This window comes from Lissotriton vulgaris, chromosome 6, assembly GCF_964263255.1.
Source record: "Lissotriton vulgaris chromosome 6, aLisVul1.2, whole genome shotgun sequence".
NCBI lineage: Eukaryota > Metazoa > Chordata > Amphibia > Caudata > Salamandridae > Lissotriton > Lissotriton vulgaris.
The window spans coordinates 1711393896-1711408085 of NC_141694.1; positions in this window are offsets into that span (position 1 = coordinate 1711393896).

The following is a 14190-nucleotide window of genomic DNA, read 5'->3' on the forward strand; positions in this document are numbered from 1 at the left end:
CTCCACAGTAGGCCTGGCTCATTTTTTAAAATTGGTTAGCAGTGGTCTCGTGACTACATTTGAAAAAGTATTTGGTATTATCCCTGCGTTCTTTCATTCTATATTCGCAAGCCTGTTTGGCGGATTTCCTGTTTTGCTGGCTTTGGCTGCAGGCGTTCTGGTGATATTTTACTTTATAAAACATGGATGCCCATCCTGCGCAAGGAAACGCTCAGCCCCTACTGATGCAGTTTCGCAACCGAATGCTTGATTACTATGGCTCCTTGCCACTTGCGACTTTAAGCACGGCTTTTGGATTATCGTTCAGATTTTCCTATTTCACATGTGTCCAGCCCGTGTTTCATTGCCTGAGCTGTGATTTCGACTGGGCCATTGATTTGTGTCTCTGCTTACCGACTTCACCTGACGTCGACTTTGATCAGCTGATGAACCCCGTAGTGGCTCACGAGTTGGTCTGTTCAGGCGAAAGGGTTATGGCTGTGGCAGCGATGCATGGACTAATGGGTCAGTGGGACATATTCGCAGTGGCGCATGACTTTCTGGCACATAGCGTTCTCGAGAACCCACTGAGTTGTCCTCTGATGTTGCTAGAGGAATCGGTGTTGGAGGAGCACGTATGTTCTTTCCCATTGCTTAATTGGATGGCTGAACTGTTTTCGGATGATGACAGTGATTTCATGTTGGAAGCTGTAGCTACCTATTTTGCATATTCATTCAACCCATGAGTGGCTTTGAAGACTTTCATTAATATGGCACGTGACTTTTTAGTAATTCTGAATGGTGCCTTTGCTTCAATACGAACATTCGATTTTTATATGTTCTGGGCCTGTGAACTGAGAGTAGGCCTTATATTCCTCTTTTAAATTTTGTGTGGCCACTATAGGCATTCATACATATTTTTGCTTTTAAATTTTACATACATTTGTATACATTTAGCTTGGCTCAATATCATTGAACTCTGCTTTCATGTTTTACTTTTCAGATGGTAATGGCTTGTGTTTTAGCGTTTTTAAACCGTCCTCGGATCATTGGGGGGGTGTCATATGGTTACTACGTTTCTATATATTGTGTTAAGTTAGCATGTGCTTATTAAATGTTTAAACGCAATATTTTCTTCCATCTTGAGTTTGAACACGACACCTACTTGTTATTGTAGCTTTCAACCCAGACGAAAGATGTGATTTATTTGAGAATAATATGTTATTTGCTCTAGTATCAGTTGTGCTTGGTACACTTGGTACAACTGTCTGAACACCGAGAACTGCACACTCTAAGAATAACCTAACACAAGGTTGCTGAAGGCCTGATCCTCGCACCACGTTAGACATAACACAAATAATGTTGCTGCCAACATTGGGCTCTACGTGAGTTTAAGATACAGTTACAGGGAATGAATCAACACACTTGATGCTGAGCATGCAGAGAGCTGGTAGCTGTTGATGTGATCTCCTCCTACTGAGAATTAGAGGTATGGGTCCGCCCTGCTAAGAACCCAGATGAGACCTTCTTAGATATAATATAATATGCTAATTAGGGTGCGCGAAATATAGGTGATACAGAATTTTATAGATTTTTGCATCATAACATGCTATCACCTTTTGCTTACTATGGATTAGTGACTATGCTGCTGACTCTGATTTTTATAATATGTATGTTGATATTATACAAGATACTGCGTTTGAGAATGCTGCATTGAAAAATAAACATTTCAAACTTGCACGTGTATTCTTTGCCTCCCAGTTTCGGTTTGGAATGATAATATAACGAAAGAGTGTTCATGTGTTCCACGATACCTGAGGTACTCTAAGTTCATGTTCTGGATTGTCTAAGTCATTGGTAAGTTATTACTACCGATGAGACACTGTAGCTAGCTTGGTAAGGGGATTTCTGAAACAAAGGTGAGTTGTGGGTCACCCTAACTCACCCAGGTTCTAGATCTCTGTGCACAGTTCTGTGGGAGAACGGAAACCCTGCTACAGGAGCTTTGCCAGATCGTTAATTGAATGGCAACCCAGGTCCAGTAACAAAAGAACTAAAGGAGTACTCTGGGGAGTGCCATTAGATCTTTGAAGAAGCTGTTTTCAGATTTACACAACAGCTCCATGTTGCTGGAGCCCCAGGGTTCAGCTCCATATAGGGCTGAATTTACAGCTCTAGCCTTGTAAATTTCAATTACTGGACTAATTGGTCTGGTTGATGCAGAGCGCTGTTCTTATGTCCTAAGAGCATTTTTTGCATGTGAGAGTTCTACTTCATTGAATCCGAGATACGTATTCCGAGATAGTCAAATTCCATAACCCTTTCTAATAATACAGAGTTCAGAACTGGGGCCCTGCCAGGTTTTTTCGGGGGGTTCAATATCAAATACTTGGTCTTTTCTGTATTTATCACGAGCCCCCTCACGGTACAAAAAGACTGGAAACTATCCAAAAGGCTCTGGAGACCCGCTGGGGATTTAGAAATGAGGAGAGTGTCGTCGGCGAATAGGAGAGTTGGAATACGCTCGCCTGCCAGGGATGGAGCATCGGATGGACTTTTCAAAAGATGCTCCACCACACCATTCACATAAAGTGAGAACAGTGTGGGGGCAAGAACACATCCCTGGCGGACACCCCTACTAGTCTTCTGGCCCTGGATCTAATGGTAAAGTCAGATTTGTATTAAAAAAATGGAAATTTTAACTTTTAAAAAGTTTTATCTTGCCTGAAGCTTCTGGAGGCTAATTTACATTAGCTTTCCAACCACTGCCCAGCCTGTACTTGCCCTGAATGAGCTGTGAAAGAGGTGTGAAAACTGATCCCAGAGCAGGGACAATGACCTGGTAGTGGGATGTGTTTTCTTACCCTAGCAGAAAGACCAGTCAGGGTTGGCCTAGGAACTTCATTAAGTTCAAAGGAGCCTGTCCTGTCACAAGCAAATATTAGATGACACAGAGAAAGGCCCAGCCTTTGTAACCCTAGTCAGGCTTGCACCAAACTCTTTGGGCAGAAAGTGGTCACCCAGAACAGGTTTTGAGTGTCCCCAGATGCAGGTACTGCTCATTACCTAAGCCACACCGCAGGGTGGGCACATAGGGTCTGTACAAAAGAGAAAGGGACTCTCCATCTTGAATTTGGAGAGTGAGAGTATGGATTATCTGCAGTAGAAGAACAGGCACAGATGATAACGTTGACAGGATTGCTTCAGGAACGTTTGCCTCATTGGTTAGGGAGGCTAATGAATGAGTCACCCTCACCCACTAGCTGGTGCCAACCATAAATGTGACATTGATAGGTACCATCCTCAGATACTTACTGGACCTTACTGGACTTGCTGTCTGTGACCTAATAGTAGCCCTGAAGGACTAATCCAGCTTCGTTGTGTACCTTGGAAAAAGAAGTGGACTCCAGGGGCCAGTTGACTGACCTTGGTGGTTAGAGGGACAAAACATTCTGCAAGAGGCCTTTAGCCTGAGTGTCCGGCTGATCAGTGGCAGCTGGATCTTGACTTTGCTGTCAGCCTCTGACTAGCACCCAGAGAGTCTCTAAGTGCCTTCCACAGAGAACCTAGGGGCCTTATAAGTGAATTCCGTTTTTGAGCTCCAGACGAAGCTTACAACATTTTGAAAGCTTTTCCTCCAGAGTTCCAGTGGGACCTGTGGGAAAAAGTATCTGACCAGCAGTCCTATGGCATCAGAATGAATTTCAGCTTTGTCCCACTCAAAGCTCCAAGCATTTCTGTTACAACTAATCCGGGGCAGAGTTGGTGGAGTGCCACTATGCGGAGTTCCACAGAGTTGGAAAAAACCTCCGATCAGCTCCCCTACACCCCCCACCCCCAAACTAAAAAGCAGTAAAAAAAAAGTTGCTTACTGTAGAGTAGGACCTGCACTTTTGGATAACATAAACTTTGGGCCTGGTGGCAGACTGATTCTGAGCACCCCCACCGCATATGTTAGCCTGTTTTGCGTTAGCTAGCTCACAGTGTCACTTTTAATCAGAGAGATTAGTTTTTGGCAACCTCAGAACACAGCGACCACCCTGATTAATCAGACTTGTGGAAACAATGTACGAATTTTCTCTCAGTCATTCGTGCATTCTCATTTGGTCTCAGATAGTTACACAGAAGAAACAGTCGAGCATGTTTACAAAAATAATTTATTGCACAGTTGTTCTTCTAGAGTAAAATATATGTGCTGCGACAACTGTTAAACAGTAGCAGAGATAAATGATCGGCAGTACAGTGAATAAAAAAGGAATAGTACAGTTCTACCATTTTGCAATAGTCATGAACATATACATGAATATAAAATGCATTTATAAAATAAAGTGCATACTCCTATGATGCGTTTCTAGATGTACCTAAGTGTACCTAGCATGTGAGTAGGTGCGAAAGAAGGCAAGAATCCCACTACGATTTAGTCAAACCCCATTTACCTGAATAATGAGAGTGTGGGACCTAGTCCTAGTCTCAAGTTGAACATCTGAAAGGGATGGTTAGACCACTGTCAGCTGGAGCTACTGCATACAGGAGGCTCAGCGTCACTGGTCAGTGTGTCGGACTGGAAGTCTCGTTCCCTCTAACTACTGATAGGAAAAGGTACTGTATTTATACAGAAAGGTATAGAGTCCCTTTGTCCCTTGTGTCTTGTGTTGGCCCTTGTTGGGTTTGAAGGTGACGTATGGGATGAACTTGTATGCAGGTGGATTCTAACCCCTGCCTGGTTTCTTAGAACTCTCATGAATATTTGATCATACTGGATGAGCACATCGAAGATGGTAGAGGAGGCAATTGTTTGGAAAAAACCCTCCTTCTGTACCCAAACCACAGTCTAGATAAGGTTCACCCCTCAGCACATGTTATTGTAGAAAACAGAGTTTGAATTATTAAAACCTTTGACAGAACCTAACAGGCTAGCGACTTTATGACTTGAAGTGGGCTACCATCAACCCAGATTAATAATTCACTTTCTTATACAGTAAGTATATTTTAGTAAAATCAAAAGATATTGGTTAAAACTTGACCTAAAAAATAAGTTAAAAGCAACAGGCATAAACTTTTTTCAACCTCTTCACATAACATTAAATTCTCGCTTTAATTCATAATTATATGTTCACATTCGCATTTAAATACACCTTCTAATAGACACTGTGCTGCATTAAAAGGCCATTAAGAGGCAGTTTCAATGGCTAAAGTGTATTAAGCCAACAATATTAATAAAGAGGAACAGGATTTATGAAATTCTCAAGCCGCTTCTATATGTTGACAAGCTGGCAACTGACAATGTCTACAGAAGATTGCCCCCTGAAAAATAGATTCATATTTATGCTTTACCATATCTCTGGTCTACTAATCACTCTCCTATCCTTGTTAAGATTGTATCCCTGTGGGATTCTCTTTCCTGGTGCAGAAAGACTCAGCAGTGAAGCCCAATGCATCCCACTTCATGTCCAGAAGTTTGGAGACCCAAAAGATAAAAAACACCACTTGCTCTTCTGCAGGTTCCAGCTCCATCATGACATCATAGATGGCAACTATAAAAATAAAAGACACTGGAAAAAGAGGGCCAAAAAAACACAGAGCACAGAAATAGAACGGCAACATACAAACAAAATGGTGCACCAAAAGGAAAGGGTCGTTGAAGTCTCTCGAGGGGGGCCTTAGCCTTGTTATGAGCCAAAACTTATGCCAAGAGTGGGAATCATGCTAGATGTGCATTGCCATGATCCAGAACCTCCTGAAAAAGTCCTTTCTGCACAAGTCTACATTTTGCAGCTATTGTTATACATCAAGTAGTTGCTGAGAAAGTATAACTGCCTCTACAACAAGTGTTAACAGTAAGAGCCAGATGCATCATTGCAGTGGACACAATAATTGGTCTCAATTTGCCGACCCATGTACTAATAGGTCCTTTCGTAAAATTCGAAATCAGAATAAGTCACAATACAACTTACCTAGTTAATACTCATTATGTGGGTCAAAAACTGTGAATCAATCGGCCGGGATAGTGGCCTGCAAGGAACAGCACAACACCATGCATGCATAGAAATTAAAATACAGCATTTTTTTAACACAGCTAGTCTTCCTTAAAGAAAACAGGCCTTCTTTAAAAAAAAAATAGTTTGGGTTTTTAAAAAGTATATCTTACAGTTGGCAATGGTCCACTGGACCACTGCCTACTGTCCCAGCAACTATGTTTCACAATTTCCAATGGAGAAGGGGTCCAAAGAGGACCCTTTCTCTTTAGCAAACGTGTTACCACCCAAACTTACACGCCAGTAACTTTTTACTGGTTTGCTACCGGAATTCCGGTTGTAAACTATTGATACATATGGTTCCAATGAGCAATTTAATATGGACGCCCACAACACCCCCTTCCAAATTGCAAATCGGTATCAATTTGCAATCCCGTTTTGGGATACAGTAAAAATATTATAGACTGTTAAAGTAGGATTCATACATATACACCTATTAAATCTATTTTGCAGTTGCAAGGAATCCTATTGGTGAATGGAAGCATTTGCAACTGCAAAATTGTTTAGTACATCTGGCCATAAGTCTTTTAAATGCTACTTTAAATAGGAGTGGGCTGAAAATATTTTTAAACGCTATAGAATGTTCAAAGTTTAGTAAAGCAAAAACAACTATTGATGGACGAATGTTGCACAATGGCAAAACATTCACCCCCAGTCACAGATCTGGGTTTAATCCATCGTTATTTTGCTCACCACACCACCCCAGTTCAGACATGGCAATATGCAAATCAGTCTTGACCCTGTGCCTCATGGGAACAGTCCAGACCGAACTGGACTGGAACCAAGCAACCTAGGACCGCCGTCATCAGCCAAGATAGCTTGATGCCAAGATAGCTTGATTCCGGGACTCACGTCTGAATGGAATGTTGCACAATGGCAAAACATTCACCCCAGTCACAGATATGGGTTTAATCCATCGTTATTTTGCTCTCCATACCACCCCAGTTCAGGCATGGCCCTATGCAAATCAGCCTTGACCCTGTGCCTCATGAGAACAGTCCAGACCGAACTGCCAAGCCATGTCTTCCCTGGACCGGAAGCAAGCATCCTAGGACCGGTTTCTGGCTACCAGCCAGGATAGCTTGATTCCCGTGGCATGGAGAGCACAGGACTCACGTCTGAGCATACCCGTCCCACTCGGGGTGACAAATGCAAAAACATTAATGGACAGAATGTTGCACAATGGCAAAATATTCACCCCTAGTCACAGATCTGGGTTTAATCCATTGTTATTTTGCTCACCACACCACCCCAGTTCAGATATAGCCATATGCAAATCAGTCTTGACCCTGTGCCTCATGGGAACAGTCCAGACCGAACTGCTAAGTTTAGTAAAGACCATGGAGAGCTCGACACACTTTGTAACTTTGCAGAACATTCTTGTATGCTGGCACACTCATGAGGCCACATCACCTGTGAAAAAAAACTTGAACTGGATACCACTGTTCCCTGTCCAGCGCTACCGACATTTTAGGCTAGTTTTCCAAGTAAAATGTTCGGATATTAATAAATAAATAAATACATACATAGAAAGTTCAAAAACTCAATCAGCAGCAGATAGATACATTTTCGAAACCTGAAATGTCAGTCTCTCAAAATCTGCCCCTAACCGGTTCTCTGGGCAGTCACAAAAATCATATGCCCTTCTAAAAACTTCAAAAGCTTTAAAAAAAGAAACAAGCTCGATCAGTTTTTGCAAATGCCATCTCTCATGAGCTTTGGTTAAATAGGAACCTCTTTTATGTGGTATTTATCCCGTAAACAGTGCAAATCGGAAAAATGCAGGCCCGGCCTCGATTACCCGCTGGTGCCTTCTTCGCTGCAGCGCAGCCTTCAACTAAAAATAAATGGCGCGCCCCAGCTGAAGTGTTATCGCAGCGCTAAGTAAACTGAGATGCAGGCCTTTTTAATAAATGAAATCACAAGCTCTTTCATGCCCCCGAATCCGTGCTGTACTTAAAAGCCCTGGCTGCTCTTATGTTTCCAACTCACAAAAGTATGTTGTGGAAAAATATTTGCAAATGACAGCTTCAAAGCTGCTCGTGTTTGTTTTAACAGACCTGACCACAATTTTCAGAGACAGAAGAAGTCTGTGAAAACTCGTGTAATCGGTCTGCTCGAAGGAGCTGGGCACAGGGTGGCATGGCATGGCATGAGGCTGATGCAGATCTCACTCACTTGAAAAAGCGTTCACACTTTTGCATGAATGAGCATGGGTGGAGGCGGGGCGGGGTGGGATGTTTTGAAGGAGTGCATTCCATCCGGAGGCCCGCCCCCGCTTATTTGACCCCTTCCTGTCTCATTGATGTCTCGCATCCGGTTTGAGAGCCACCACCACCTTTTTGACACACCTGGTCCTCTCCCAGGGACGTGAAAAATACTGCACACTAGTTGCAAATTGACCTCAGTGACCTTCTTGTTACCCCATCATAGAGGCAGGCAACAAACTGGCTCAGTATCGGATTGGGATCACAAATTGACACGGACACTCCCCTAAAAAGTGTCCACATTGCAGAGTGGTTTATTTTTTTTGTAGTTTTATATACTGTGAACTCGGCCTCTGGCAGGAAACGGAGAACAACAGAGACTAATGTATGCACCTCCCCCTTCCATGAGGGAGAAGGACACACATAACCTGAGGAGCACCCTTGCTGGCTCTAACCAGCCCGCCACCAACCTAACTTTCCAGTTCTCCTCCCTGCCCCTCTGTAAAGCAAGGGATTTACGTTGTTTCAACGCATGCTTTTACCACGCATGCCTTTACAACGCAGGTTTTTCAACGCAAGTCGTTAAAACGACTTGCGTTGGGGGTGCTGGATAGTGAATAGTTTAATTTATTATTCCAGCTCCAGTCCCCGTGGATAGTAGAAAAGGTGTTGGATAGTAAATTAAACTATTACCTATCCTAGAGCGCCCCCCAGCGCGAATCGTTGTAATGACTTGCATTGAAAAACCTGCGTTGTAAAGGTACTGCGTGGTAAAAGTTGTGTCGTAAAGGATGTTTCCCTAAAGCAAGTGATAATGACTTCCCATCCTGGAGGTTGAAAAGATCCAGGGTAACAATTCACCCCACTTTGTACCGAACACCTTAATTCCACCAGCCTATATGCCCGACCTAACGTTCAATAAATTTCCCGTCACTATTCTTTTATCAAAGCTTTCTGTTGCTCGTGTATGAAGGCTCTCTCGTGGAACATAGCGGGTCTTAGGTCGAAAAAGGCCAATACATCTTGGGAAAATTTCCTTTAAAAGCACCACATTATCGCCCTACAAGAAACCTGGGTGGCAACTGAATGTTTTTATTTAGACCGTTTCATTTCATTCTGTAAACATGCTGCCCCTTCGAATATGGGAAGAACCAGAGCGGGTTTGCTTTTAATGTTTTCACTTAAACTTTCTTGTAAGACCAGCATTATTGAATGCCGATCACCTCATGTGCTAGCAGTAGAGTAGTCTTTCAAGAATTTTCCCACCCTGCTAGTGGCCAATTTTTATAACTCCTTTTCCATAAACCATGAGTTAGAACACCTCCTAGCTCTAGAGGAACTTTTTGAATGTTATGAGGACGACAAATTAGTCCACTACAACCTGATAATTCTAGGGGATTTTAACATTCATCAATGTTATTCCAATTGTATTTTAACGTCGGAGCAGGGGGATACTTTTTCGTTATCTAATCATTTTGAGCAAACACCACCAGGCATATTCGTAGAAGGTCATCTTTCAAGTCACAATCTACACCGCCTACAGCAAACAAACACATTGGCTTCGGTTCCTACATATGTAGGAAGAGGTAGGCCCAGTATTATCGATCATATTATGCTGCCTGCGCCATTAGTCTCGGTTGTAGAGAGCCTGAGTGTTTCTTGATCTAGCATCAGCGATCATAACCCCCTCACACTCGTGCTGTCCTTTTTTGCCTTTCTAATGGGGGGGGGGGGGGTGGGGGGGACTACTTGCATCACAAATAAAGACATCAACTCCAAAGACCAAGCTCGCAGGCTGAAGTGGGAAAGGATTGTGCCGGAAGGTTTCCTGGAAAATCAGTATACTGTCTGTGCATCAGAGATATGTGTGGACCCCAACATGCACGCCAGAGGCACTTTAGAGGCCTTTGATAAAATTACTAAGCAGATATAATCCAACCTAACCATCACGAACAGAGTAAGATGCCCCAAGGCCAAGAGGTGGTTTGATGGCTCCTGCTCCATGGCCCATAGAGAGCTTTTGTGGGCTCTAAAGCATAACCCCAGGGATGAAGCTGTGGTCAGGAATAGAAGAAAAGCATACAAACGTGCAGTGCAGGAGAGGAAGAAGCTGATGGGAGAGCAGGCCTGGGAGGCTCTAAAGCAAATGTCTTGGTAAATAGCTCCGAATTCTGGTCGGTGGTCAACAGTCCTTTCTCCCTGATATGCCAAATTCCAACACTGACTGTATAATTCCGGCTGACCAATGGGTACAGCATTTTGGTCATATCTACAGCGGTACCAATTTATGAAAATCTGAGGCTCATATAGAAGGTGGGTCCCCTCCATTTCAGTATAGATGACGTTTATAATGCAATCATCTCTATATCTAGGGGTAAGACTCCCGGCCCAGATAGGGTACCGGCAGACTTATATAAGGCTGACCCTAAGATTTGGGCCAAGATTTGAGCTCACGTTTTTAATGCAGTGTGTTCATGTGGTTTTCCCCTTTATGGGCAATGGCAGTTATTCCCATTTTTAAAGTCCCTACATTCGACCATTTTGGGGTACTTTTTTATGAACGTGGGTCTTGGTGTGCACAATTCACACAAAAAAGAACACCCTAACAAGAGCGGTGGGGGCTACTCTGAATTTCGCTTTAAGATTAGGGACAAAACCATTCCCCATCCTGTTAAAGATCTACAAAGAAAAGTGTATCCTCATGGCCATTTATGGATGTGATATATGGGTCTACAAGGACGGAAAGGACAACCAGGGGGCTGAAAACAAGTTCATGTTTAAGCTCCTGGTAATACCGCCCAACACTCAAATATTTATTTTACATGAAGAACTAGGAGTGGGGTACATTTCGGATCTGATAGCGGTAGCCTCCCTGCTACGTTGGCTGAGAGTATGGTCCTGCCCCACTACTAATCTAAATCAAGTCATAATCACTGATTGTGTAGCGCTGGAGGGTGCTATGCACATCCCTTGGTTAAAATATGTAATGGAATTGACAAAATGGCTGGGCTGCCCCAACCTGTACCTGAGCCCTAATCCCTTGGGTAAAGCAGCTGTCAGAATTATTAAACAATAGTTCCTGGACAAACACAGGGGGCTCAGGGAGGAGAAGGAGTTAGCAAAGCCCACTGTGAGAAGGTATGTCACATTGTCCCTAAGCAAACAAGTTCAACAGTATTTACTCGTCGTCAGTAATGCTTTTAATCACTTTGTGCTGATTAGATTTTGACTGCCTTTGGTCCCTTGGCTTCTGGCCTTTCCCTAAGGATTTACAAAACCTGGTACCCTAAAACCTTGCCCCTGTGACACTTTCTCAGAGCAAGACACCTTATATGTTCTTTTTTACTGTGATTTTTATCAGTCATTGCGCAGAAGGTTTAAATTCCCATTGCTTAGAGATTGCCATTTCACCCAAGCTAGGCCGTACTGTACCTTCAAATGTTATCCTCCCCTACAGTCTGTTTGGGGGTTGCATTGCAAGCTTCTTAACAGGGTCTACCGGGTATAGGAAAAAGCTGTCTTTGAAGTAGCCAGCCTGTTCTTTTTTGTCTTGTGCCTGGGGCCCATTTTTATGTCAGCATGTGCACTTTATCATATACTGTTTACTGTGTTTGGACTTTAGCACTCTACACTTTACATAATGTTTCCCTTGTAACCACAAAACCTGAAACCAGGCCTTTTTATTGCTATAAATGATGTCCCTATTTTATCATTTTATGTAACCAAGGTTTTATAAGTCGAATCTATGTTGATGAAATTTATCTTTTTTTAACATGTTTGCTGTTATGGCTTTTAGTTGCCGAATAAAGAACCTTTTGATTTGACTTGACTTGATTTGACTTCCCATCAGCAGCTCCCTGAGGCCTCTATCACACCTGGAGGGAGTCAGGGAGCTGGGGCACCTCATGCTGTGACAGATGGAGCAGTCCATTGTCATTCTGCCTCTGTCAATTAGTCACCCTGGGGTGGGACAGAATCAGTATAGGTAGGCATAGGCAGCCTTTTTACGTTGTGCACATGCAGTGGAGACAGGGTTGAACCCAGCTGATTGGACTGATTAGTACACCAAAAAAAAAGGCCCACCAACTGGCTCTGGCAGCAGGCTTTTCGGCCCAAAACCGATTGCCCGCCTTGCCAAACCGAGCCTGGGGCTCCCTATACCAGAGTGCAGGAAACACACCATTCGATTTCAGTTTGTGTGCAAATGCCCCCTTCAGTTTTACACGTTGGAGATAAATAACATCTGATCTATTGACTTCTTATAGACTTCCAAATCTAGAGACAGCACTAGACCTAAAAATATTATTGTTATGGAAAATTACTTAATTTTCTCATAACTCAACTTGTAATTGTGTAATGTAAACATATACAACTACACAGAGGTGCAACTAGAGCCACATTTCGGGGGGGGGCTGATAAATATTTCAGGGGGGGCAAATTCTTCCAGCCATAGTCAGAGTGGAAATGCAGGGTCTCTAAGAAGGGGTGAAAAAACAACAAATCATCGTTACCAAGTGAATGGTCTTTTAAAGACCTGTGAAGTACTCTGGTGCGGACCTTGAGGAACTCCACCTTCCAAATGAGCTTCTGTTGCCCTAAAGGGGGTAATCCATACTGACTGGGAACATTCCTTCAGAAACAATTTAATCCAGTCTAATGCTGAATCTGCGGCCTCAACATAGTCCACCAAAATATTATAGCCCACTTTGTCAAAGATCACTGATAGGCCCAGTAGAACTAATGCTAATGAAGAGTCGGTGTCACATTCCTGATGCATATCATCAACCACTGAAAGGATTACAGTTTCAGTGGAATATGCTGAGTGAAAACCAGCTTGTCACTGCTCTAAGAACTTATATTCTTTGAGAAAGGAGCAGCAGAGACACCGTCCCACCAGAGCCTACAACGATTTTGCCAGAAAAATTAATATGGATATCGGTCAATAATATTTCAGTACAATGGGATCCACGCTGGCTTTTTTCTGTAGTGGAATGTCCACAACATCTTTAAAGGAGCTAGGCACCCAGCCTCGAGCAAGGGAGGCATTGAGGAGGGACAGAGAGGACCTTGAAGGGTTGAAAAGACAGTTTTAAGGACCTCTGAGGGGCAGGGATCTTTGGGTGAGTCCAATTTTCCCTTGGATAGGAGTTCCAAAAAACATTCATCACTAACAGAAGGCAAGGTGGCTAGTGTAGGGATGTTCCTATCTTCAGGTGTGACACAGTTTGTAGCTTTTATGGCCTTGATCTTATCTATGAAGAAAGCATTAAGTGAATCACAGAACTCCTATGAGGCTGAAAAGAAAGTGCTGGGTTTTATACTCATAAAGCGGTCCCCAGGGCAGGCATATCTGAATCACAGTCTTTACTTTCTTAAAGTGGTCATACCATCCACATTAACTGATGACAGGGCATGCCGACGGAAGACGCTACTCTCGTGACTGTGCAACTTGTCAGTTTAAAAATCTCAAAGTTACGCTGTATGTTCAGCGAATTGCTGTCCGAAAATCGTTCATCAGAAGGGGCCTCTATATATCAGATTTAAGATTTGAACCCAGTGGATTCTTTGCCACACATCTCTTGCCATTCACCGAAATCTGAAAATATACCTGTGTGAAATTTCAGGGAGTTTTTTTCAGCAATGAAATTTTCTGTCCTGATGATGGTCTTCATGACGACTGCATACTAGACCGAAACGTGGACACCTCTATCATCTCCAGAAACGTTGCGTTGTCACCAACATATGACCATTGTCTATTAATTATCTTTGGTTGTCTGTCATATTTACCAGGAGTTGATGTTTTAGTTGTGAACTGAAGTGTTACTGTTATCCATACCTCTGTTAATGACTGTTGCTTGAATTCATTTCTCTATATTCGTCTCCCCATATGTAATTTTGTTGTTTCATCACTAAATTCAAACATTTTTCAGAATATTATTTATTTTCTCAGTGTGTTCTATTTTCCTTCC